Here is a 25,672-nt window from a genome sequence, read left to right on the forward strand (position 1 = left end):
GAACCAAAATGAGCTTGTAATCTGGCTTCTGCAACTTTGAACATGAAAAATCCAATGAGGAGAAGAAAAGCAAAGCCAAAGAGTCCATCCCAAAATCCGACAAACAAGCAAAATGAACAAAAAACATTGAATTCAATTCTTTCTGATTTTAGAAACTGCATTAAAGAAGGGGTGCACCGGTCCTGGAGATACTGCAATACCAGGTCAATGCGTGGAGTGGACAGAGCAAGCTCTTTTTCCATCTCCCTGTTCTAAAAATCCATTTAATATATGGTCCCCAGATAGGGGACGTATCAGATATTAAACTGATAAGAACAGATACTACACTTGATCTTAGCCAAAAGGCCGAGAAGCGATAACCAGAATTGGTTTCAAACTACGGAGCCACCCAAGGATCCTGAAAAGTCCATTTGTGGAGATGAGCTCCTGGACTCCCGTTAAGAAGACATGTTGTCAACCTCTAGATCCCTTACATGCCTGCACTTTTCGGCTTGCTGCTGCTGCAATCCACGCGTTTTAGATCTGCATAACTCCACCTCTTTAAACACAGCACCTTCACCCCCTGCTGTTCCCACCCGCCTCAACACCGTTGGAAGAGAGGAGAACCAATTAAGGCGGGGGGTGGGGTGGAACGAGCAGCTGTCTACCCTTAGCAGGAGGGCTCCTGATTACATACCTCTCCTGCTGCTGCTGCTGCTGGCTGTCCAGCAGCAGACTGAAGGTGGCTGCTGCTGTGCACAGGTATATAAAGGCTCAGAGCCTATTATGACACGCGCAGCCAGCGTTCCATTGCCACATTCCATCTACTGCAGGCAGGATACCTGGCTGGCTGAATGTCGCTGAGAAGCTCACAGAGACCGCCATAAGCAACAGTTTAACAGAATGCCACAGACTAATCAACCAAACTTTTTGGGTTGGGTTCTCTTTTATAGTCTGCAGGCATTAAATGAAAGAAGTCAGTGTTCCAGCAGAAGGAGACAACGTTTCAGAAAAGGCATTGTAGCAAACCAAAAAAGAAATTTTAAGCGCAGCAGAGTAACCAGCGCACATACCTGTTAGCTCAGGTGAGTTTAAAAGGCTGCTGTTGATAACAAGGGCATTTGCTAAATAGATGGTGTGTGTGCAACAATATACTGAAAGGTCAATTATATTGTGCAGCTTATCTCACCACCTGTAGTTATTTAGGTGAAAGCTCCAAAATGCTTGCCTAATATGTCTGTTTATCCAAAAGGAAGTAAAAAGGGAGAGCTAGAAAGATAGCATTGCATCACATTACATGGCAATGCAATGCACAGTTGCTGAAGTTGAACCAAAATGAGCTTGTAATCTGGCTTCTGCAACTTTGAACATGAAAAATCCAATGAGGAGAAGAAAAGCAAAGCCAAAGAGTCCATCCCAAAATCCGACAAACAAGCAAAATGAACAAAAAACATTGAATTCAATTCTTTCTGATTTTAGAAACTGCATTAAAGAAGGGGTGCACCGGTCCTGGAGATACTGCAATACCAGGTCAATGCGTGGAGTGGACAGAGCAAGCTCTTTTTCCATCTCCCTGTTCTAAAAATCCATTTAATATATGGTCCCCAGATAGGGGACGTATCAGATATTAAACTGATAAGAACAGATACTACACTTGATCTTAGCCAAAAGGCCGAGAAGCGATAACCAGAATTGGTTTCAAACTACGGAGCCACCCAAGGATCCTGAAAAGTCCATTTGTGGAGATGAGCTCCTGGACTCCCGTTAAGAAGACATGTTGTCAACCTCTAGATCCCTTACATGCCTGCACTTTTCGGCTTGCTGCTGCTGCAATCCACGCGTTTTAGATCTGCATAACTCCACCTCTTTAAACACAGCACCTTCACCCCCTGCTGTTCCCACCCGCCTCAACACCGTTGGAAGGGAGGAGAACCAATTAAGGCGGGGGGTGGGGTGGAACGAGCAGCTGTCTACCCTTAGCAGGAGGGCTCCTGATTACATACCTCTCCTGCTGCTGCTGCTGCTGGCTGTCCAGCAGCAGACTGAAGGTGGCTGCTGCTGTGCACAGGTATATAAAGGCTCAGAGCCTATTATGACACGCGCAGCCAGCGTTCCATTGCCACATTCCATCTACTGCAGGCAGGATACCTGGCTGGCTGAATGCCGCTGAGAAGCTCACAGAGACCGCCATAAGCAACAGTTTAACAGAATGCCACAGACTAATCAACCAAACTTTTTGGGTTGGGTTCTCTTTTATAGTCTGCAGGCATTAAATGAAAGAAGTCAGTGTTCCAGCAGAAGGAGACAACGTTTCAGAAAAGGCATTGTAGCAAACCAAAAAAGAAATTTTAAGCGCAGCAGAGTAACCAGCGCACATACCTGTTAGCTCAGGTGAGTTTAAAAGGCTGCTGTTTATAACAAGGGCATTTGCTAAATAGATGGTGTGTGTGCAACAATATACTGAAAGGTCAATTATATTGTGCAGCTTATCTCACCACCTGTAGTTATTTAGGTGAAAGCTCCAAAATGCTTGCCTAATATGTCTGTTTATCCAAAAGGAAGTAAAAAGGGAGAGCTAGAAAGATAGCATTGCATCACATTACATGGCAATGCAATGCACAGTTGCTGAAGTTGAACCAAAATGAGCTTGTAATCTGGCTTCTGCAACTTTGAACATGAAAAATCCAATGAGGAGAAGAAAAGCAAAGCCAAAGAGTCCATCCCAAAATCCGACAAACAAGCAAAATGAACAAAAAACATTGAATTCAATTCTTTCTGATTTTAGAAACTGCATTAAAGAAGGGGTGCACCGGTCCTGGAGATACTGCAATACCAGGTCAATGCGTGGAGTGGACAGAGCAAGCTCTTTTTCCATCTCCCTGTTCTAAAAATCCATTTAATATATGGTCCCCAGATAGGGGACGTATCAGATATTAAACTGATAAGAACAGATACTACACTTGATCTTAGCCAAAAGGCCGAGAAGCGATAACCAGAATTGGTTTCAAACTACGGAGCCACCCAAGGATCCTGAAAAGTCCATTTGTGGAGATGAGCTCCTGGACTCCCGTTAAGAAGACATGTTGTCAACCTCTAGATCCCTTACATGCCTGCACTTTTCGGCTTGCTGCTGCTGCAATCCACGCGTTTTAGATCTGCATAACTCCACCTCTTTAAACACAGCACCTTCACCCCCTGCTGTTCCCACCCGCCTCAACACCGTTGGAAGGGAGGAGAACCAATTAAGGCGGGGGGTGGGGTGGAACGAGCAGCTGTCTACCCTTAGCAGGAGGGCTCCTGATTACATACCTCTCCTGCTGCTGCTGCTGCTGGCTGTCCAGCAGCAGACTGAAGGTGGCTGCTGCTGTGCACAGGTATATAAAGGCTCAGAGCCTATTATGACACGCGCAGCCAGCGTTCCATTGCCACATTCCATCTACTGCAGGCAGGATACCTGGCTGGCTGAATGTCGCTGAGAAGCTCACAGAGACCGCCATAAGCAACAGTTTAACAGAATGCCACAGACTAATCAACCAAACTTTTTGGGTTGGGTTCTCTTTTATAGTCTGCAGGCATTAAATGAAAGAAGTCAGTGTTCCAGCAGAAGGAGACAACGTTTCAGAAAAGGCATTGTAGCAAACCAAAAAAGAAATTTTAAGCGCAGCAGAGTAACCAGCGCACATACCTGTTAGCTCAGGTGAGTTTAAAAGGCTGCTGTTGATAACAAGGGCATTTGCTAAATAGATGGTGTGTGTGCAACAATATACTGAAAGGTCAATTATATTGTGCAGCTTATCTCACCACCTGTAGTTATTTAGGTGAAAGCTCCAAAATGCTTGCCTAATATGTCTGTTTATCCAAAAGGAAGTAAAAAGGGAGAGCTAGAAAGATAGCATTGCATCACATTACATGGCAATGCAATGCACAGTTGCTGAAGTTGAACCAAAATGAGCTTGTAATCTGGCTTCTGCAACTTTGAACATGAAAAATCCAATGAGGAGAAGAAAAGCAAAGCCAAAGAGTCCATCCCAAAATCCGACAAACAAGCAAAATGAACAAAAAACATTGAATTCAATTCTTTCTGATTTTAGAAACTGCATTAAAGAAGGGGTGCACCGGTCCTGGAGATACTGCAATACCAGGTCAATGCGTGGAGTGGACAGAGCAAGCTCTTTTTCCATCTCCCTATTCTAAAAATCCATTTAATATATGGTCCCCAGATAGGGGACGTATCAGATATTAAACTGATAAGAACAGATACTACACTTGATCTTAGCCAAAAGGCCGAGAAGCGATAACCAGAATTGGTTTCAAACTACGGAGCCACCCAAGGATCCTGAAAAGTCCATTTGTGGAGATGAGCTCCTGGACTCCCGTTAAGAAGACATGTTGTCAACCTCTAGATCCCTTACATGCCTGCACTTTTCGGCTTACTGCTGCTGCAATCCACGCGTTTTAGATCTGCATAACTCCACCTCTTTAAACACAGCACCTTCACCCCCTGCTGTTCCCACCCGCCTCAACACCGTTGGAAGGGAGGAGAACCAATTAAGGCGGGGGGTGGGGTGGAACGAGCAGCTGTCTACCCTTAGCAGGAGGGCTCCTGATTACATACCTCTCCTGCTGCTGCTGCTGCTGGCTGTCCAGCAGCAGACTGAAGGTGGCTGCTGCTGTGCACAGGTATATAAAGGCTCAGAGCCTATTATGACACGCGCAGCCAGCGTTCCATTGCCACATTCCATCTACTGCAGGCAGGATACCTGGCTGGCTGAATGTCGCTGAGAAGCTCACAGAGACCGCCATAAGCAACAGTTTAACAGAATGCCACAGACTAATCAACCAAACTTTTTGGGTTGGGTTCTCTTTTATAGTCTGCAGGCATTAAATGAAAGAAGTCAGTGTTCCAGCAGAAGGAGACAACGTTTCAGAAAAGGCATTGTAGCAAACCAAAAAAGAAATTTTAAGCGCAGCAGAGTAACCAGCGCACATACCTGTTAGCTCAGGTGAGTTTAAAAGGCTGCTGTTGATAACAAGGGCATTTGCTAAATAGATGGTGTGTGTGCAACAATATACTGAAAGGTCAATTATATTGTGCAGCTTATCTCACCACCTGTAGTTATTTAGGTGAAAGCTCCAAAATGCTTGCCTAATATGTCTGTTTATCCAAAAGGAAGTAAAAAGGGAGAGCTAGAAAGATAGCATTGCATCACATTACATGGCAATGCAATGCACAGTTGCTGAAGTTGAACCAAAATGAGCTTGTAATCTGGCTTCTGCAACTTTGAACATGAAAAATCCAATGAGGAGAAGAAAAGCAAAGCCAAAGAGTCCATCCCAAAATCCGACAAACAAGCAAAATGAACAAAAAACATTGAATTCAATTCTTTCTGATTTTAGAAACTGCATTAAAGAAGGGGTGCACCGGTCCTGGAGATACTGCAATACCAGGTCAATGCGTGGAGTGGACAGAGCAAGCTCTTTTTCCATCTCCCTGCTCTAAAAATCCATTTAATATATGGTCCCCAGATAGGGGACGTATCAGATATTAAACTGATAAGAACAGATACTACACTTGATCTTAGCCAAAAGGCCGAGAAGCGATAACCAGAATTGGTTTCAAACTACGGAGCCACCCAAGGATCCTGAAAAGTCCATTTGTGGAGATGAGCTCCTGGACTCCCGTTAAGAAGACATGTTGTCAACCTCTAGATCCCTTACATGCCTGCACTTTTCGGCTTGCTGCTGCTGCAATCCACGCGTTTTAGATCTGCATAACCCCACCTCTTTAAACACAGCACCTTCACCCCCTGCTGTTCCCACCCGCCTCAACACCGTTGGAAGGGAGGAGAACCAATTAAGGCGGGGGGTGGGGTGGAACGAGCAGCTGTCTACCCTTAGCAGGAGGGCTCCTGATTACATACCTCTCCTGCTGCTGCTGCTGCTGGCTGTCCAGCAGCAGACTGAAGGTGGCTGCTGCTGTGCACAGGTATATAAAGGCTCAGAGCCTATTATGACACGCGCAGCCAGCGTTCCATTGCCACATTCCATCTACTGCAGGCAGGATACCTGGCTGGCTGAATGTCGCTGAGAAGCTCACAGAGACCGCCATAAGCAACAGTTTAACAGAATGCCACAGACTAATCAACCAAACTTTTTGGGTTGGGTTCTCTTTTATAGTCTGCAGGCATTAAATGAAAGAAGTCAGTGTTCCAGCAGAAGGAGACAACGTTTCAGAAAAGGCATTGTAGCAAACCAAAAAAGAAATTTTAAGCGCAGCAGAGTAACCAGCGCACATACCTGTTAGCTCAGGTGAGTTTAAAAGGCTGCTGTTGATAACAAGGGCATTTGCTAAATAGATGGTGTGTGTGCAACAATATACTGAAAGGTCAATTATATTGTGCAGCTTATCTCACCACCTGTAGTTATTTAGGTGAAAGCTCCAAAATGCTTGCCTAATATGTCTGTTTATCCAAAAGGAAGTAAAAAGGGAGAGCTAGAAACATAGCATTGCATCACATTACATGGCAATGCAATGCACAGTTGCTGAAGTTGAACCAAAATGAGCTTGTAATCTGGCTTCTGCAACTTTGAACATGAAAAATCCAATGAGGAGAAGAAAAGCAAAGCCAAAGAGTCCATCCCAAAATCCGACAAACAAGCAAAATGAACAAAAAACATTGAATTCAATTCTTTCTGATTTTAGAAACTGCATTAAAGAAGGGGTGCACCGGTCCTGGAGATACTGCAATACCAGGTCAATGCGTGGAGTGGACAGAGCAAGCTCTTTTTCCATCTCCCTGTTCTAAAAATCCATTTAATATATGGTCTCCAGATAGGGGACGTATCAGATATTAAACTGATAAGAACAGATACTACACTTGATCTTAGCCAAAAGGCCGAGAAGCGATAACCAGAATTGGTTTCAAACTACGGAGCCACCCAAGGATCCTGAAAAGTCCATTTGTGGAGATGAGCTCCTGGACTCCCGTTAAGAAGACATGTTGTCAACCTCTAGATCCCTTACATGCCTGCACTTTTCGGCTTGCTGCTGCTGCAATCCACGCGTTTTAGATCTGCATAACTCCACCTCTTTAAACACAGCACCTTCACCCCCTGCTGTTCCCACCCGCCTCAACACCGTTGGAAGGGAGGAGAACCAATTAAGGCGGGGGGTGGGGTGGAACGAGCAGCTGTCTACCCTTAGCAGGAGGGCTCCTGATTACATACCTCTCCTGCTGCTGCTGCTGCTGGCTGTCCAGCAGCAGACTGAAGGTGGCTGCTGCTGTGCACAGGTATATAAAGGCTCAGAGCCTATTATGACACGCGCAGCCAGCGTTCCATTGCCACATTCCATCTACTGCAGGCAGGATACCTGGCTGGCTGAATGTCGCTGAGAAGCTCACAGAGACCGCCATAAGCAACAGTTTAACAGAATGCCACAGACTAATCAACCAAACTTTTTGGGTTGGGTTCTCTTTTATAGTCTGCAGGCATTAAATGAAAGAAGTCAGTGTTCCAGCAGAAGGAGACAACGTTTCAGAAAAGGCATTGTAGCAAACCAAAAAAGAAATTTTAAGCGCAGCAGAGTAACCAGCGCACATACCTGTTAGCTCAGGTGAGTTTAAAAGGCTGCTGTTGATAACAAGGGCATTTGCTAAATAGATGGTGTGTGTGCAACAATATACTGAAAGGTCAATTATATTGTGCAGCTTATCTCACCACCTGTAGTTATTTAGGTGAAAGCTCCAAAATGCTTGCCTAATATGTCTGTTTATCCAAAAGGAAGTAAAAAGGGAGAGCTAGAAAGATAGCATTGCATCACATTACATGGCAATGCAATGCACAGTTGCTGAAGTTGAACCAAAATGAGCTTGTAATCTGGCTTCTGCAACTTTGAACATGAAAAATCCAATGAGGAGAAGAAAAGCAAAGCCAAAGAGTCCATCCCAAAATCCGACAAACAAGCAAAATGAACAAAAAACATTGAATTCAATTCTTTCTGATTTTAGAAACTGCATTAAAGAAGGGGTGCACCGGTCCTGGAGATACTGCAATACCAGGTCAATGCGTGGAGTGGACAGAGCAAGCTCTTTTTCCATCTCCCTGTTCTAAAAATCCATTTAATATATGGTCCCCAGATAGGGGACGTATCAGATATTAAACTGATAAGAACAGATTTTTTGATTGAATATATCTTTTATTAGCACAAAAAATAAGTTAACAGACAGTGTACAGTGCCGCAGCCCAGTACACACAGAATTCTACATCATATTTACATAGCATGAGGATACGACGCACTAACTAGACACATCACACCCCTATGCTACACAAAACACTCAATCTGAAAGAAAAAGCATGTCAATCAATACAGTACGACGAACCGTGATAAGGGATGGGGATTGGGAAAAAGGGGATGGGGAGGGGAAAATCACAGGCCCGAAGCTTTATTGAAAGACAAGACACATAAGGGGAGAGGGGGAGGAGGGGTTTAGTCCTCGTCCTCGTCCTCCGGACCGTCCATGATGGAATAGTCTCTGAGCAGGCTGTGGATCAGCCTGCGGCAGTCCTGGATGGACATCCTCTCCCTCCTCAAGATGAGCCGGTTCCTGGCGACCCAAACGGCATCCTTGAAGCAGTTCATAAGGCGCCAAGCCTCCTGGATGGCTCCGACGGTATGAACCCCAGGGAAGAGTCCGTAAAGCACAGAATGGTGCGATAGGCTCGCCCTGGGGACAGAGTTCCTCAGGTCGTCCTCAAGTGCAGTCAATAGGCGCTGTGCAAATCCGCAGTCCCAAAAAGTGTGCAAAGATGTTTCCTCCACGAAGGGGCACCTTGGGCAGTACCGGGTCTTGCACAGGTTCCGGGCATGCATGAATGACCGGACGGGCAGTCCGCCCTGAATCGCCATCCACGACAAGTCCTTGTGCCCGTTGGTCAGCCTGTCAGACGACACATTTGTCCACACAGTCTCCAGCGTGTCCTGGTGAAGTCCTGTGATGTTCTCCACGTCATCCTTGGCTCTGATTAGCTTGTGGATAGTTTTGGGCTTCCACAAGTCGGGCTTGAGTCCCTCCAGTTGATGCTCCCCCACAAATCGAACGACGTCTCCGTAGAACCATGGCGTCGTCCAGTTGTAGGGGAAGGAGCTGTCCCACTTGTCCCAGCCGAGTCGCCTCCAAAGAGGAAGCAGGAAGAAGCGAGACATGGACCTGCCCGCGGAGCCATTCTTGACTTGCAAAGTCCGGCGGACACAATCACACACAAAAGAGGATCGCAGGAGGGTGGGGATATCTGGAACGCCCTTCCCACCCTTGCGAGGCTCCTTGTACATGACGGCCCGCCTGACTCTGTCCATCTTGGATCCCCAGACAAAGTGAAACACTGTCCTGGTAATGGCCCTGCACACAGTGACGTGTGGGGGCCAGGCCTGCGCCGTGTACTGCAAGACGGGCAGGACCTCATTACGCAGGACGAGTGCCTTACCCTCACAAGTGAGGTGTCTGAGGCTCCAGAGTCCGATCCGTTGCTTCACCTTGGCCAAGCGTTCTTGCCAGGACTTGAGGGCCGCTCCTTCCTTCCCGAACCAGACTCCCAGCACCTTGAGGAAATCCGGTTGAATGTTGAAGGGGAAGGGGGCGGAGGAGGCTGGCTGCCAATCCCCGAAGAGCATGGCTTCCGACTTCCTGCAGTTGACTTTGGCCCCTGAAGCCCGGCCGAACCTCTCACACGTCTGGACGAGGGCGTCGACTGAACCACGATCAGCGCAGAAGACGGTGACGTCGTCCATGTAGAGCGAGCACTTGACCTCGTGTCGTCCCGGACCCGGTGCGGTGATCCCTCTGATCTCTCCATTCTGCCGGATAGCCTCTGTGAAGAGTTCTATAACACAAACAAAAAGAAGAGGTGATAGAGGGCAGCCTTGTCTGACCCCAGAGAGGACAGGGAAGGGGTCAGTCTTCCAGCCGTTCACCAACACCGAGCTGTGGATATCAAAATACATCAGACGGACATACGAACAAAACATGTTACCCAAACCTAACCGGTGCAGAGCTCGGCCCATGAACTCGTGGGAAACCCGGTCGAAGGCCTTCTCCTGATCCAAGGAGACCAGGGCCGCGTGTGCGCGGCGGACCTTGATGTACTCGACCGTGTCCCGCACGAGAGCGAGGCTGTCTGCGATGCGACGTCCAGGGATGCCGCAGGTCTGGTCCGGGTGGATGATCCGTCCGATGACCGTCTTAAGTCGTGTCGCCATCGTCTTGGCCAGGATCTTGTAGTCCACGTTGAGCAGAGTGATGGGACGCCAATTCCTCAGGTCGCACCTCTCTCCCTTCCGCTTGTACAGGATCGTGACCATTCTACTACACTTGATCTTAGCCAAAAGGCCGAGAAGCGATAACCAGAATTGGTTTCAAACTACGGAGCCACCCAAGGATCCTGAAAAGTCCATTTGTGGAGATGAGCTCCTGAACTCCCGTTAAGAAGACATGTTGTCAACCTCTAGATCCCTTACATGCCTGCACTTTTCGGCTTGCTGCTGCTGCAATCCACGCGTTTTAGATCTGCATAACTCCACCTCTTTAAACACAGCACCTTCACCCCCTGCTGTTCCCACCCGCCTCAACACCGTTGGAAGGGAGGAGAACCAATTAAGGCGGGGGGTGGGGTGGAACGAGCAGCTGTCTACCCTTAGCAGGAGGGCTCCTGATTACATACCTCTCCTGCTGCTGCTGCTGCTGGCTGTCCAGCAGCAGACTGAAGGTGGCTGCTGCTGTGCACAGGTATATAAAGGCTCAGAGCCTATTATGACACGCGCAGCCAGCGTTCCATTGCCACATTCCATCTACTGCAGGCAGGATACCTGGCTGGCTGAATGTCGCTGAGAAGCTCACAGAGACCGCCATAAGCAACAGTTTAACAGAATGCCACAGACTAATCAACCAAACTTTTTGGGTTGGGTTCTCTTTTATAGTCTGCAGGCATTAAATGAAAGAAGTCAGTGTTCCAGCAGAAGGAGACAACGTTTCAGAAAAGGCATTGTAGCAAACCAAAAAAGAAATTTTAAGCGCAGCAGAGTAACCAGCGCACATACCTGTTAGCTCAGGTGAGTTTAAAAGGCTGCTGTTGATAACAAGGGCATTTGCTAAATAGATGGTGTGTGTGCAACAATATACTGAAAGGTCAATTATATTGTGCAGCTTATCTCACCACCTGTAGCTATTTAGGTGAAAGCTCCAAAATGCTTGCCTAATATGTCTGTTTATCCAAAAGGAAGTAAAAGGGAGAGCTAGAAAGATAGCATTGCATCACATTACATGGCAATGCAATGCACAGTTGCTGAAGTTGAACCAAAATGAGCTTGTAATCTGGCTTCTGCAACTTTGAACATGAAAAATCCAATGAGGAGAAGAAAAGCAAAGCCAAAGAGTCCATCCCAAAATCCGACAAACAAGCAAAATGAACAAAAAACATTGAATTCAATTCTTTCTGATTTTAGAAACTGCATTAAAGAAGGGGTGCACCGGTCCTGGAGATACTGCAATACCAGGTCAATGCGTGGAGTGGACAGAGCAAGCTCTTTTTCCATCTCCCTGGTCTAAAAATCCATTTAATATATGGTCCCCAGATAGGGGACGTATCAGATATTAAACTGATAAGAACAGATACTACACTTGATCTTAGCCAAAAGGCCGAGAAGCGATAACCAGAATTGGTTTCAAACTACGGAGCCACCCAAGGATCCTGAAAAGTCCATTTGTGGAGATGAGCTCCTGGACTCCCGTTAAGAAGACATGTTGTCAACCTCTAGATCCCTTACATGCCTGCACTTTTCGGCTTGCTGCTGCTGCAATCCACGCGTTTTAGATCTGCATAACTCCACCTCTTTAAACACAGCACCTTCACCCCCTGCTGTTCCCACCCGCCTCAACACCGTTGGAAGGGAGGAGAACCAATTAAGGCGGGGGGTGGGGTGGAACGAGCAGCTGTCTACCCTTAGCAGGAGGGCTCCTGATTACATACCTCTCCTGCTGCTGCTGCTGCTGGCTGTCCAGCAGCAGACTGAAGGTGGCTGCTGCTGTGCACAGGTATATAAAGGCTCAGAGCCTATTATGACACGCGCAGCCAGCGTTCCATTGCCACATTCCATCTACTGCAGGCAGGATACCTGGCTGGCTGAATGTCGCTGAGAAGCTCACAGAGACCGCCATAAGCAACAGTTTAACAGAATGCCACAGACTAATCAACCAAACTTTTTGGGTTGGGTTCTCTTTTATAGTCTGCAGGCATTAAATGAAAGAAGTCAGTGTTCCAGCAGAAGGAGACAACGTTTCAGAAAAGGCATTGTAGCAAACCAAAAAAGAAATTTTAAGCGCAGCAGAGTAACCAGCGCACATACCTGTTAGCTCAGGTGAGTTTAAAAGGCTGCTGTTGATAACAAGGGCATTTGCTAAATAGATGGTGTGTGTGCAACAATATACTGAAAGGTCAATTATATTGTGCAGCTTATCTCACCACCTGTAGTTATTTAGGTGAAAGCTCCAAAATGCTTGCCTAATATGTCTGTTTATCCAAAAGGAAGTAAAAAGGGAGAGCTAGAAAGATAGCATTGCATCACATTACATGGCAATGCAATGCACAGTTGCTGAAGTTGAACCAAAATGAGCTTGTAATCTGGCTTCTGCAACTTTGAACATGAAAAATCCAATGAGGAGAAGAAAAGCAAAGCCAAAGAGTCCATCCCAAAATCCGACAAACAAGCAAAATGAACAAAAAACATTGAATTCAATTCTTTCTGATTTTAGAAACTGCATTAAAGAAGGGGTGCACCGGTCCTGGAGATACTGCAATACCAGGTCAATGCGTGGAGTGGACAGAGCAAGCTCTTTTTCCATCTCCCTGTTCTAAAAATCCATTTAATATATGGTCCCCAGATAGGGGAGGTATCAGATATTAAACTGATAAGAACAGATACTACACTTGATCTTAGCCAAAAGGCCGAGAAGCGATAACCAGAATTGGTTTCAAACTACGGAGCCACCCAAGGATCCTGAAAAGTCCATTTGTGGAGATGAGCTCCTGGACTCCCGTTAAGAAGACATGTTGTCAACCTCTAGATCCCTTACATGCCTGCACTTTTCGGCTTGCTGCTGCTGCAATCCACGCGTTTTAGATCTGCATAACTCCACCTCTTTAAACACAGCACCTTCACCCCCTGCTGTTCCCACCCGCCTCAACACCGTTGGAAGGGAGGAGAACCAATTAAGGCGGGGGGTGGGGTGGAACGAGCAGCTGTCTACCCTTAGCAGGAGGGCTCCTGATTACATACCTCTCCTGCTGCTGCTGCTGCTGGCTGTCCAGCAGCAGACTGAAGGTGGCTGCTGCTGTGCACAGGTATATAAAGGCTCAGAGCCTATTATGACACGCGCAGCCAGCGTTCCATTGCCACATTCCATCTACTGCAGGCAGGATACCTGGCTGGCTGAATGTCGCTGAGAAGCTCACAGAGACCGCCATAAGCAACAGTTTAACAGAATGCCACAGACTAATCAACCAAACTTTTTGGGTTGGGTTCTCTTTTATAGTCTGCAGGCATTAAATGAAAGAAGTCAGTGTTCCAGCAGAAGGAGACAACGTTTCAGAAAAGGCATTGTAGCAAGCCAAAAAAGAAATTTTAAGCGCAGCAGAGTAACCAGCGCACATACCTGTTAGCTCAGGTGAGTTTAAAAGGCTGCTGTTGATAACAAGGGCATTTGCTAAATAGATGGTGTGTGTGCAACAATATACTGAAAGGTCAATTATATTGTGCAGCTTATCTCACCACCTGTAGTTATTTAGGTGAAAGCTCCAAAATGCTTGCCTAATATGTCTGTTTATCCAAAAGGAAGTAAAAAGGGAGAGCTAGAAAGATAGCATTGCATCACATTACATGGCAATGCAATGCACAGTTGCTGAAGTTGAACCAAAATGAGCTTGTAATCTGGCTTCTGCAACTTTGAACATGAAAAATCCAATGAGGAGAAGAAAAGCAAAGCCAAAGAGTCCATCCCAAAATCCGACAAACAAGCAAAATGAACAAAAAACATTGAATTCAATTCTTTCTGATTTTAGAAACTGCATTAAAGAAGGGGTGCACCGGTCCTGGAGATACTGCAATACCAGGTCAATGCGTGGAGTGGACAGAGCAAGCTCTTTTTCCATCTCCCTGTTCTAAAAATCCATTTAATATATGGTCCCCAGATAGGGGACGTATCAGATATTAAACTGATAAGAACAGATACTACACTTGATCTTAGCCAAAAGGCCGAGAAGCGATAACCAGAATTGGTTTCAAACTACGGAGCCACCCAAGGATCCTGAAAAGTCCATTTGTGGAGATGAGCTCCTGGACTCCCGTTAAGAAGACATGTTGTCAACCTCTAGATCCCTTACATGCCTGCACTTTTCGGCTTGCTGCTGCTGCAATCCACGCGTTTTAGATCTGCATAACTCCACCTCTTTAAACACAGCACCTTCACCCCCTGCTGTTCCCACCCGCCTCAACACCGTTGGAAGGGAGGAGAACCAATTAAGGCGGGGGGTGGGGTGGAACGAGCAGCTGTCTACCCTTAGCAGGAGGGCTCCTGATTACATACCTCTCCTGCTGCTGCTGCTGCTGGCTGTCCAGCAGCAGACTGAAGGTGGCTGCTGCTGTGCACAGGTATATAAAGGCTCAGAGCCTATTATGACACGCGCAGCCAGCGTTCCATTGCCACATTCCATCTACTGCAGGCAGGATACCTGGCTGGCTGAATGTCGCTGAGAAGCTCACAGAGACCGCCATAAGCAACAGTTTAACAGAATGCCACAGACTAATCAACCAAACTTTTTGGGTTGGGTTCTCTTTTATAGTCTGCAGGCATTAAATGAAAGAAGTCAGTGTTCCAGCAGAAGGAGACAACGTTTCAGAAAAGGCATTGTAGCAAACCAAAAAAGAAATTTTAAGCGCAGCAGAGTAACCAGCGCACATACCTGTTAGCTCAGGTGAGTTTAAAAGGCTGCTGTTGATAACAAGGGCATTTGCTAAATAGATGGTGTGTGTGCAACAATATACTGAAAGGTCAATTATATTGTGCAGCTTATCTCACCACCTGTAGTTATTTAGGTGAAAGCTCCAAAATGCTTGCCTAATATGTCTGTTTATCCAAAAGGAAGTAAAAAGGGAGAGCTAGAAAGATAGCATTGCATCACATTACATGGCAATGCAATGCACAGTTGCTGAAGTTGAACCAAAATGAGCTTGTAATCTGGCTTCTGCAACTTTGAACATGAAAAATCCAATGAGGAGAAGAAAAGCAAAGCCAAAGAGTCCATCCCAAAATCCGACAAACAAGCAAAATGAACAAAAAACATTGAATTCAATTCTTTCTGATTTTAGAAACTGCATTAAAGAAGGGGTGCACCGGTCCTGGAGATACTGCAATACCAGGTCAATGCGTGGAGTGGACAGAGCAAGCTCTTTTTTCATCTCCCTGTTCTAAAAATCCATTTAATATATGGTCCCCAGATAGGGGACGTATCAGATATTAAACTGATAAGAACAGATACTACACTTGATCTTAGCCAAAAGGCCGAGAAGCGATAACCAGAATTGGTTTCAAACTACGGAGCCACCCAAGGATCCTGAAAAGTCCATTTGTGGAGATGAGCTCCTGGACTCCCGTTAAGAAGACATGTTGTCAACCTCTAGATCCCTTACATGCCTGCACTTTTCGGCTTGCTGCTGCTGCAATCCACGCGTTTTAGATCTGCATAACTCCACCTCTTTAAACACAGCACCTTCACCCCCTGCTGTTCCCACCCGCCTCAACACCGTTGGAAGGGAGGAGAACCAATTAAGGCGGGGGGTGGGGTGGAACGAGCAGCTGTCTACCCTTAGCAGGAGGGCTCCTGATTACATACCTCTCCTGCTGCTGCTGCTGCTGGCTGTCCAGCAGCAGACTGAAGGTGGCTGCTGCTGTGCACAGGTATATAAAGGCTCAGAGCCTATTATGACACGCGCAGCCAGCGTTCCATTGCCACATTCCATCTACTGCAGGCAGGATACCTGGCTGGCTGAATGTCGCTGAGAAGCTCACAGAGACCGCCATAAGCAACAGTTTAACAGAATGCCACAGACTAATCAACCAAACTTTTTGGGTTGGGTTCTCTTTTATAGTCTGCAGGCATTAAATGAAAGAAGTCAGTGTTCCAGCAGAAGGAGACAACGTTTCAGAAAAGGCATTGTAGCAAACCAAAAAAGAAATTTTAAGCGCAGCAGAGTAACCAGCGCACATACCTGTTAGCTCAGGTGAGTTTAAAAGGCTGCTGTTGATAACAAGGGCATTTGCTAAATAGATGGTGTGTGTGCAACAATATACTGAAAGGTCAATTATATTGTGCAGCTTATCTCACCACCTGTAGTTATTTAGGTGAAAGCTCCAAAATGCTTGCCTAATATGTCTGTTTATCCAAAAGGAAGTAAAAAGGGAGAGCTAGAAAGATAGCATTGCATCACATTACATGGCAATGCAATGCACAGTTGCTGAAGTTGAACCAAAATGAGCTTGTAATCTGGCTTCTGCAACTTTGAACATGAAAAATCCAATGAGGAGAAGAAAAGCAAAGCCAAAGAGTCCATCCCAAAATCCGACAAACAAGCAAAATGAACAAAAAACATTGAATTCAATTCTTTCTGATTTTAGAAACTGCATTAAAGAAGGGGTGCACCGGTCCTGGAGATACTGCAATACCAGGTCAATGCGTGGAGTGGACAGAGCAAGCTCTTTTTCCATCTCCCTGTTCTAAAAATCCATTTAATATATGGTCCCCAGATAGGGGACGTATCAGATATTAAACTGATAAGAACAGATACTACACTTGATCTTAGCCAAAAGGCCGAGAAGCGATAACCAGAATTGGTTTCAAACTACGGAGCCACCCAAGGATCCTGAAAAGTCCATTTGTGGAGATGAGCTCCTGGACTCCCGTTAAGAAGACATGTTGTCAACCTCTAGATCCCTTACATGCCTGCACTTTTCGGCTTGCTGCTGCTGCAATCCACGCGTTTTAGATCTGCATAACTCCACCTCTTTAAACACAGCACCTTCACCCCCTGCTGTTCCCACCCGCCTCAACACCGTTGGAAGGGAGGAGAACCAATTAAGGCGGGGGGTGGGGTGGAACGAGCAGCTGTCTACCCTTAGCAGGAGGGCTCCTGATTACATACCTCTCCTGCTGCTGCTGCTGCTGGCTGTCCAGCAGCAGACTGAAGGTGGCTGCTGCTGTGCACAGGTATATAAAGGCTCAGAGCCTATTATGACACGCGCAGCCAGCGTTCCATTGCCACATTCCATCTACTGCAGGCAGGATACCTGGCTGGCTGAATGTCGCTGAGAAGCTCACAGAGACCGCCATAAGCAACAGTTTAACAGAATGCCACAGACTAATCAACCAAACTTTTTGGGTTGGGTTCTCTTTTATAGTCTGCAGGCATTAAATGAAAGAAGTCAGTGTTCCAGCAGAAGGAGACAACGTTTCAGAAAAGGCATTGTAGCAAACCAAAAAAGAAATTTTAAGCGCAGCAGAGTAACCAGCGCACATACCTGTTAGCTCAGGTGAGTTTAAAAGGCTGCTGTTGATAACAAGGGCATTTGCTAAATAGATGGTGTGTGTGCAACAATATACTGAAAGGTCAATTATATTGTGCAGCTTATCTCACCACCTGTAGTTATTTAGGTGAAAGCTCCAAAATGCTTGCCTAATATGTCTGTTTATCCAAAAGGAAGTAAAAAGGGAGAGCTAGAAAGATAGCATTGCATCACATTACATGGCAATGCAATGCACAGTTGCTGAAGTTGAACCAAAATGAGCTTGTAATCTGGCTTCTGCAACTTTGAACATGAAAAATCCAATGAGGAGAAGAAAAGCAAAGCCAAAGAGTCCATCCCAAAATCCGACAAACAAGCAAAATGAACAAAAAACATTGAATTCAATTCTTTCTGATTTTAGAAACTGCATTAAAGAAGGGGTGCACCGGTCCTGGAGATACTGCAATACCAGGTCAATGCGTGGAGTGGACAGAGCAAGCTCTTTTTCCATCTCCCTGTTCTAAAAATCCATTTAATATATGGTCCCCAGATAGGGGACGTATCAGATATTAAACTGATAAGAACTGATACTACACTTGATCTTAGCCAAAAGGCCGAGAAGCGATAACCAGAATTGGTTTCAAACTACGGAGCCACCCAAGGATCCTGAAAAGTCCATTTGTGGAGATGAGCTCCTGGACTCCCGTTAAGAAGACATGTTGTCAACCTCTAGATCCCTTACATGCCTGCACTTTTCGGCTTGCTGCTGCTGCAATCCACGCGTTTTAGATCTGCATAACTCCACCTCTTTAAACACAGCACCTTCACCCCCTGCTGTTCCCACCCGCCTCAACACCGTTGGAAGGGAGGAGAACCAATTAAGGCGGGGGGTGGGGTGGAACGAGCAGCTGTCTACCCTTAGCAGGAGGGCTCCTGATTACATACCTCTCCTGCTGCTGCTGCTGCTGGCTGTCCAGCAGCAGACTGAAGGTGGCTGCTGCTGTGCACAGGTATATAAAGGCTCAGAGCCTATTATGACACGCGCAGCCAGCGTTCCATTGCCACATTCCATCTACTGCAGGCAGGATACCTGGCTGGCTGAATGTCGCTGAGAAGCTCACAGAGACCGCCATAAGCAACAGTTTAACAGAATGCCACAGACTAATCAACCAAACTTTTTGGGTTGGGTTCTCTTTTATAGTCTGCAGGCATTAAATGAAAGAAGTCAGTGTTCCAGCAGAAGGAGACAACGTTTCAGAAAAGGCATTGTAGCAAACCAAAAAAGAAATTTTAAGCGCAGCAGAGTAACCAGCGCACATACCTGTTAGCTCAGGTGAGTTTAAAAGGCTGCTGTTGATAACAAGGGCATTTGCTAAATAGATGGTGTGTGTGCAACAATATACTGAAAGGTCAATTATATTGTGCAGCTTATCTCACCACCTGTAGTTATTTAGGTGAAAGCTCCAAAATGCTTGCCTAATATGTCTGTTTATCCAAAAGGAAGTAAAAAGGGAGAGCTAGAAAGATAGCATTGCATCACATTACATGGCAATGCAATGCACAGTTGCTGAAGTTGAACCAAAATGAGCTTGTAATCTGGCTTCTGCAACTTTGAACATGAAAAATCCAATGAGGAGAAGAAAAGCAAAGCCAAAGAGTCCATCCCAAAATCCGACAAACAAGCAAAATGAACAAAAAACATTGAATTCAATTCTTTCTGATTTTAGAAACTGCATTAAAGAAGGGGTGCACCGGTCCTGGAGATACTGCTATACCAGGTCAATGCGTGGAGTGGACAGAGCAAGCTCTTTTTCCATCTCCCTGTTCTAAAAATCCATTTAATATATGGTCCCCAGATAGGGGACGTATCAGATATTAAACTGATAAGAACAGATTTTTTTGATTGAAGCTGCATCCAAGGCACTGAAAAATGTGACCGAAGTCACACCAAAACAGCGCACGAGGCGAGGATTCATGTGGACCCTTCCCGGAGGAGAGGGTCCCCAATAAACCATCCCCATCCCTCCGAGCCAGAAGGCCACAGCGAGGGTCAGGGATCTCCGATGCTCTCCCTAGCCGAAGCCGGAGAAGAGCCGTTTTCGTGCTCCCAGCTTCCATCTAGGCTGCCACCCTAGTGGAGCTGGAGCCTGTGTTGGTTTCTCAGCCCAAAGCTGATCGGACCTCCGACCGGGTTTATAAAAATTCCCCTTCCTAGCCCGGAGGCCAGGAATAGGGGGGGTTGCTCAGAAAGTATGATTGGCAAAGGTGCGGCGTGCTACGAAGCCAAGTCTTTCTGGGGTTCCCAGTCCCAGTAAGCTTGGACTTCCACCAGGGCGCCTACTCCTGGGGCACATTGCTCCAAAGCCCTCACACTTACCCAGCCTAGTGACTTCAATCCTGGAGGGCCATGTTTTCCATCAGATAACTCTATGAGCCACCTGGCGTACTAACAAGTGCACCAAACCAGTGTGTAATATGCATCAATTTACTAGGGCAGCCCAAGGACAAAACTGCCTTTTCAAAAGATACTACACTTGATCTTAGCCAAAAGGCCGAGAAGCGATAACCAGAATTGGTTTCAAACTACGGAGCCACCCAAGGATCCTGAAAAGTCCATTTGTGGAGATGAGCTCCTGGACTCCCGTTAAGAAGACATGTTGTCAACCTCTAGATCCCTTACATGCCTGCACTTTTCGGCTTGCTGCTGCTGCAATCCACGCGTTTTAGATCTGCATAACTCCACCTCTTTAAACACAGCACCTTCACCCCCTGCTGTTCCCACCCGCCTCAACACCGTTGGAAGGGAGGAGAACCAATTAAGGCGGGGGGTGGGGTGGAACGAGCAGCTGTCTACCCTTAGCAGGAGGGCTCCTGATTACATACCTCTCCTGCTGCTGCTGCTGCTGGCTGTCCAGCAGCAGACTGAAGGTGGCTGCTGCTGTGCACAGGTATATAAAGGCTCAGAGCCTATTATGACACGCGCAGCCAGCGTTCCATTGCCACATTCCATCTACTGCAGGCAGGATACCTGGCTGGCTGAATGTCGCTGAGAAGCTCACAGAGACCGCCATAAGCAACAGTTTAACAGAATGCCACAGACTAATCAACCAAACTTTTTGGGTTGGGTTCTCTTTTATAGTCTGCAGGCATTAAATGAAAGAAGTCAGTGTTCCAGCAGAAGGAGACAACGTTTCAGAAAAGGCATTGTAGCAAACCAAAAAAGAAATTTTAAGCGCAGCAGAGTAACCAGCGCACATACCTGTTAGCTCAGGTGAGTTTAAAAGGCTGCTGTTGATAACAAGGGCATTTGCTAAATAGATGGTGTGTGTGCAACAATATACTGAAAGGTCAATTATATTGTGCAGCTTATCTCACCACCTGTAGTTATTTAGGTGAAAGCTCCAAAATGCTTGCCTAATATGTCTGTTTATCCAAAAGGAAGTAAAAAGGGAGAGCTAGAAAGATAGCATTGCATCACATTACATGGCAATGCAATGCACAGTTGCTGAAGTTGAACCAAAATGAGCTTGTAATCTGGCTTCTGCAACTTTGAACATGAAAAATCCAATGAGGAGAAGAAAAGCAAAGCCAAAGAGTCCATCCCAAAATCCGACAAACAAGCAAAATGAACAAAAAACATTGAATTCAATTCTTTCTGATTTTAGAAACTGCATTAAAGAAGGGGTGCACCGGTCCTGGAGATACTGCAATACCAGGTCAATGCGTGGAGTGGACAGAGCAAGCTCTTTTTCCATCTCCCTGTTCTAAAAATCCATTTAATATATGGTCCCCAGATAGGGGACGTATCAGATATTAAACTGATAAGAACAGATACTACACTTGATCTTAGCCAAAAGGCCGAGAAGCGATAACCAGAATTGGTTTCAAACTACGGAGCCACCCAAGGATCCTGAAAAGTCCATTTGTGGAGATGAGCTCCTGGACTCCCGTTAAGAAGACATGTTGTCAACCTCTAGATCCCTTACATGCCTGCACTTTTCGGCTTGCTGCTGCTGCAATCCACGCGTTTTAGATCTGCATAACTCCACCTCTTTAAACACAGCACCTTCACCCCCTGCTGTTCCCACCCGCCTCAACACCGTTGGAAGGGAGGAGAACCAATTAAGGCGGGGGGTGGGGTGGAACGAGCAGCTGTCTACCCTTAGCAGGAGGGCTCCTGATTACATACCTCTCCTGCTGCTGCTGCTGCTGGCTGTCCAGCAGCAGACTGAAGGTGGCTGCTGCTGTGCACAGGTATATAAAGGCTCAGAGCCTATTATGACACGCGCAGCCAGCGTTCCATTGCCACATTCCATCTACTGCAGGCAGGATACCTGGCTGGCTGAATGTCGCTGAGAAGCTCACAGAGACCGCCATAAGCAACAGTTTAACAGAATGCCACAGACTAATCAACCAAACTTTTTGGGTTGGGTTCTCTTTTATAGTCTGCAGGCATTAAATGAAAGAAGTCAGTGTTCCAGCAGAAGGAGACAACGTTTCAGAAAAGGCATTGTAGCAAACCAAAAAAGAAATTTTAAGCGCAGCAGAGTAACCAGCGCACATACCTGTTAGCTCAGGTGAGTTTAAAAGGCTGCTGTTGATAACAAGGGCATTTGCTAAATAGATGGTGTGTGTGCAACAATATACTGAAAGGTCAATTATATTGTGCAGCTTATCTCACCACCTGTAGTTATTTAGGTGAAAGCTCCAAAATGCTTGCCTAATATGTCTGTTTATCCAAAAGGAAGTAAAAAGGGAGAGCTAGAAAGATAGCATTGCATCACATTACATGGCAATGCAATGCACAGTTGCTGAAGTTGAACCAAAATGAGCTTGTAATCTGGCTTCTGCAACTTTGAACATGAAAAATCCAATGAGGAGAAGAAAAGCAAAGCCAAAGAGTCCATCCCAAAATCCGACAAACAAGCAAAATGAACAAAAAACATTGAATTCAATTCTTTCTGATTTTAGAAACTGCATTAAAGAAGGGGTGCACCGGTCCTGGAGATACTGCAATACCAGGTCAATGCGTGGAGTGGACAGAGCAAGCTCTTTTTCCATCTCCCTGTTCTAAAAATCCATTTAATATATGGTCCCCAGATAGGGGACGTATCAGATATTAAACTGATAAGAACAGATACTACACTTGATCTTAGCCAAAAGGCCGAGAAGCGATAACCAGAATTGGTTTCAAACTACGGAGCCACCCAAGGATCCTGAAAAGTCCATTTGTGGAGATGAGCTCCTGGACTCCCGTTAAGAAGACATGTTGTCAACCTCTAGATCCCTTACATGCCTGCACTTTTCGGCTTGCTGCTGCTGCAATCCACGCGTTTTAGATCTGCATAACTCCACCTCTTTAAACACAGCACCTTCACCCCCTGCTGTTCCCACCCGCCTCAACACCGTTGGAAGGGAGGAGAACCAATTAAGGCGGGGGGTGGGGTGGAACGAGCAGCTGTCTACCCTTAGCAGGAGGGCTCCTGATTACATACCTCTCCTGCTGCTGCTGCTGCTGGCTGTCCAGCAGCAGACTGAAGGTGGCTGCTGCTGTGCACAGGTATATAAAGGCTCAGAGCCTATTATGACACGCGCAGCCAGCGTTCCATTGCCACATTCCATCTACTGCAGGCAGGATACCTGGCTGGCTGAATGTCGCTGAGAAGCTCACAGAGACCGCCATAAGCAACAGTTTAACAGAATGCCACAGACTAATCAACCAAACTTTTTGGGTTGGGTTCTCTTTTATAGTCTGCAGGCATTAAATGAAAGAAGTCAGTGTTCCAGCAGAAGGAGACAACGTTTCAAAAAAGGCATTGTAGCAAACCAAAAAAGAAATTTTAAGCGCAGCAGAGTAACCAGCGCACATACCTGTTAGCTCAGGTGAGTTTAAAAGGCTGCTGTTGATAACAAGGGCATTTGCTAAATAGATGGTGTGTGTGCAACAATATACTGAAAGGTCAATTATATTGTGCAGCTTATATCACCACCTGTAGTTATTTAGGTGAAAGCTCCAAAATGCTTGCCTAATATGTCTGTTTATCCAAAAGGAAGTAAAAAGGGAGAGCTAGAAAGATAGCATTGCATCACATTACATGGCAATGCAATGCACAGTTGCTGAAGTTGAACCAAAATGAGCTTGTAATCTGGCTTCTGCAACTTTGAACATGAAAAATCCAATGAGGAGAAGAAAAGCAAAGCCAAAGAGTCCATCCCAAAATCCGACAAACAAGCAAAATGAACAAAAAACATTGAATTCAATTCTTTCTGATTTTAGAAACTGCATTAAAGAAGGGGTGCACCGGTCCTGGAGATACTGCAATACCAGGTCAATGCGTGGAGTGGACAGAGCAAGCTCTTTTTCCATCTCCCTGTTCTAAAAATCCATTTAATATATGGTCCCCAGATAGGGGACGTATCAGATATTAAACTGATAAGAACAGATACTACACTTGATCTTAGCCAAAAGGCCGAGAAGCGATAACCAGAATTGGTTTCAAACTACGGAGCCACCCAAGGATCCTGAAAAGTCCATTTGTGGAGATGAGCTCCTGGACTCCCGTTAAGAAGACATGTTGTCAACCTCTAGATCCCTTACATGCCTGCACTGTTCGGCTTGCTGCTGCTGCAATCCACGCGTTTTAGATCTGCATAACTCCACCTCTTTAAACACAGCACCTTCACCCCCTGCTGTTCCCACCCGCCTCAACACCGTTGGAAGGGAGGAGAACCAATTAAGGCGGGGGGTGGGGTGGAACGAGCAGCTGTCTACCCTTAGCAGGAGGGCTCCTGATTACATACCTCTCCTGCTGCTGCTGCTGCTGGCTGTCCAGCAGCAGACTGAAGGTGGCTGCTGCTGTGCACAGGTATATAAAGGCTCAGAGCCTATTATGACACGCGCAGCCAGCGTTCCATTGCCACATTCCATCTACTGCAGGCAGGATACCTGGCTGGCTGAATGTCGCTGAGAAGCTCACAGAGACCGCCATAAGCAACAGTTTAACAGAATGCCACAGACTAATCAACCAAACTTTTTGGGTTGGGTTCTCTTTTATAGTCTGCAGGCATTAAATGAAAGAAGTCAGTGTTCCAGCAGAAGGAGACAACGTTTCAGAAAAGGCATTGTAGCAAACCAAAAAGAAATTTTAAGCGCAGCAGAGTAACCAGCGCACATACCTGTTAGCTCAGGTGAGTTTAAAAGGCTGCTGTTGATAACAAGGGCATTTGCTAAATAGATGGTGTGTGTGCAACAATATACTGAAAGGTCAATTATATTGTGCAGCTTATCTCACCACCTGTAGTTATTTAGGTGAAAGCTCCAAAATGCTTGCCTAATATGTCTGTTTATCCAAAAGGAAGTAAAAACGGAGAGCTAGAAAGATAGCATTGCATCACATTACATGGCAATGCAATGCACAGTTGCTGAAGTTGAACCAAAATGAGCTTGTAATCTGGCTTCTGCAACTTTGAACATGAAAAATCCAATGAGGAGAAGAAAAGCAAAGCCAAAGAGTCCATCCCAAAATCCGACAAACAAGCAAAATGAACAAAAAACATTGAATTCAATTCTTTCTGATTTTAGAAACTGCATTAAAGAAGGGGTGCACCGGTCCTGGAGATACTGCAATACCAGGTCAATGCGTGGAGTGGACAGAGCAAGCTCTTTTTCCATCTCCCTGTTCTAAAAATCCATTTAATATATGGTCCCCAGATAGGGGACGTATCAGATATTAAACTGATAAGAACAGATACTACACTTGATCTTAGCCAAAAGGCCGAGAAGCGATAACCAGAATTGGTTTCAAACTACGGAGCCACCCAAGGATCCTGAAAAGTCCATTTGTGGAGATGAGCTCCTGGACTCCCGTTAAGAAGACATGTTGTCAACCTCTAGATTCCTTACATGCCTGCACTTTTCGGCTTGCTGCTGCTGCAATCCACGCGTTTTAGATCTGCATAACTCCACCTCTTTAAACACAGCACCTTCACCCCCTGCTGTTCCCACCCGCCTCAACACCGTTGGAAGGGAGGAGAACCAATTAAGGCGGGGGGTGGGGTGGAACGAGCAGCTGTCTACCCTTAGCAGG

General features: G+C 46.1%; 18 non-coding genes and 1 pseudogene across 18 annotated transcripts; all 19 read right to left on the reverse strand.

Moving 5' to 3' along the window:
• Window positions 1-166: 166 nt before the first annotated feature.
• Window positions 167-357, reverse strand: LOC141274664 (U2 spliceosomal RNA). The gene has a single exon (XR_012322935.1). It is a non-coding gene; the product is annotated as a U2 spliceosomal RNA (small nuclear RNA).
• Window positions 358-1,472: 1,115 nt separating this feature from the next.
• LOC141274665 (U2 spliceosomal RNA) lies at window positions 1,473-1,663 on the reverse strand. The gene has a single exon (XR_012322936.1). It is a non-coding gene; the product is annotated as a U2 spliceosomal RNA (small nuclear RNA).
• A 1,115-nt stretch (window positions 1,664-2,778) lies between these two features.
• Window positions 2,779-2,969, reverse strand: LOC141274666 (U2 spliceosomal RNA). The gene has a single exon (XR_012322937.1). It is a non-coding gene; the product is annotated as a U2 spliceosomal RNA (small nuclear RNA).
• A 1,115-nt stretch (window positions 2,970-4,084) lies between these two features.
• Window positions 4,085-4,275, reverse strand: LOC141149407 (U2 spliceosomal RNA). The gene has a single exon (XR_012245706.1). It is a non-coding gene; the product is annotated as a U2 spliceosomal RNA (small nuclear RNA).
• Window positions 4,276-5,390: 1,115 nt separating this feature from the next.
• On the reverse strand, window positions 5,391-5,581 carry LOC141149426 (U2 spliceosomal RNA). Its single transcript, XR_012245724.1, has one exon. It is a non-coding gene; the product is annotated as a U2 spliceosomal RNA (small nuclear RNA).
• Window positions 5,582-6,696: 1,115 nt separating this feature from the next.
• On the reverse strand, window positions 6,697-6,887 carry LOC141149921 (U2 spliceosomal RNA). Its single transcript, XR_012246199.1, has one exon. It is a non-coding gene; the product is annotated as a U2 spliceosomal RNA (small nuclear RNA).
• Window positions 6,888-8,002: 1,115 nt separating this feature from the next.
• On the reverse strand, window positions 8,003-8,195 carry LOC141150245 (U2 spliceosomal RNA). The gene has a single exon (XR_012246502.1). It is a non-coding gene; the product is annotated as a U2 spliceosomal RNA (small nuclear RNA).
• A 3,295-nt stretch (window positions 8,196-11,490) lies between these two features.
• Window positions 11,491-11,681, reverse strand: LOC141149485 (U2 spliceosomal RNA). Its single transcript, XR_012245779.1, has one exon. It is a non-coding gene; the product is annotated as a U2 spliceosomal RNA (small nuclear RNA).
• A 1,115-nt stretch (window positions 11,682-12,796) lies between these two features.
• LOC141149838 (U2 spliceosomal RNA) lies at window positions 12,797-12,987 on the reverse strand. The gene has a single exon (XR_012246121.1). It is a non-coding gene; the product is annotated as a U2 spliceosomal RNA (small nuclear RNA).
• A 1,115-nt stretch (window positions 12,988-14,102) lies between these two features.
• On the reverse strand, window positions 14,103-14,293 carry LOC141274667 (U2 spliceosomal RNA). Its single transcript, XR_012322938.1, has one exon. It is a non-coding gene; the product is annotated as a U2 spliceosomal RNA (small nuclear RNA).
• Window positions 14,294-15,408: 1,115 nt separating this feature from the next.
• Window positions 15,409-15,599, reverse strand: LOC141273947 (U2 spliceosomal RNA). Its single transcript, XR_012322246.1, has one exon. It is a non-coding gene; the product is annotated as a U2 spliceosomal RNA (small nuclear RNA).
• Window positions 15,600-16,714: 1,115 nt separating this feature from the next.
• LOC141274668 (U2 spliceosomal RNA) lies at window positions 16,715-16,905 on the reverse strand. Its single transcript, XR_012322939.1, has one exon. It is a non-coding gene; the product is annotated as a U2 spliceosomal RNA (small nuclear RNA).
• Window positions 16,906-18,020: 1,115 nt separating this feature from the next.
• On the reverse strand, window positions 18,021-18,211 carry LOC141149815 (U2 spliceosomal RNA). Its single transcript, XR_012246099.1, has one exon. It is a non-coding gene; the product is annotated as a U2 spliceosomal RNA (small nuclear RNA).
• Window positions 18,212-19,326: 1,115 nt separating this feature from the next.
• Window positions 19,327-19,509, reverse strand: LOC141150237 (U2 spliceosomal RNA). Its single transcript, XR_012246495.1, has one exon. It is a non-coding gene; the product is annotated as a U2 spliceosomal RNA (small nuclear RNA).
• Window positions 19,510-20,033: 524 nt separating this feature from the next.
• On the reverse strand, window positions 20,034-20,149 carry LOC141151126 (U2 spliceosomal RNA; annotated as a pseudogene).
• A 1,115-nt stretch (window positions 20,150-21,264) lies between these two features.
• LOC141274669 (U2 spliceosomal RNA) lies at window positions 21,265-21,455 on the reverse strand. The gene has a single exon (XR_012322940.1). It is a non-coding gene; the product is annotated as a U2 spliceosomal RNA (small nuclear RNA).
• A 1,115-nt stretch (window positions 21,456-22,570) lies between these two features.
• Window positions 22,571-22,761, reverse strand: LOC141274670 (U2 spliceosomal RNA). Its single transcript, XR_012322941.1, has one exon. It is a non-coding gene; the product is annotated as a U2 spliceosomal RNA (small nuclear RNA).
• A 1,115-nt stretch (window positions 22,762-23,876) lies between these two features.
• LOC141274671 (U2 spliceosomal RNA) lies at window positions 23,877-24,067 on the reverse strand. The gene has a single exon (XR_012322942.1). It is a non-coding gene; the product is annotated as a U2 spliceosomal RNA (small nuclear RNA).
• A 1,114-nt stretch (window positions 24,068-25,181) lies between these two features.
• On the reverse strand, window positions 25,182-25,372 carry LOC141274672 (U2 spliceosomal RNA). The gene has a single exon (XR_012322943.1). It is a non-coding gene; the product is annotated as a U2 spliceosomal RNA (small nuclear RNA).
• Between the last annotated feature and the right edge of the window lie 300 nt (window positions 25,373-25,672).

Source organism: Phyllobates terribilis, unplaced genomic scaffold (assembly GCF_046119375.1).
Source record: "Phyllobates terribilis strain yellow unplaced genomic scaffold, ASM4611937v1 Scaffold_5__5_contigs__length_657084704, whole genome shotgun sequence".
NCBI classification, from domain to species: domain Eukaryota; kingdom Metazoa; phylum Chordata; class Amphibia; order Anura; family Dendrobatidae; genus Phyllobates; species Phyllobates terribilis.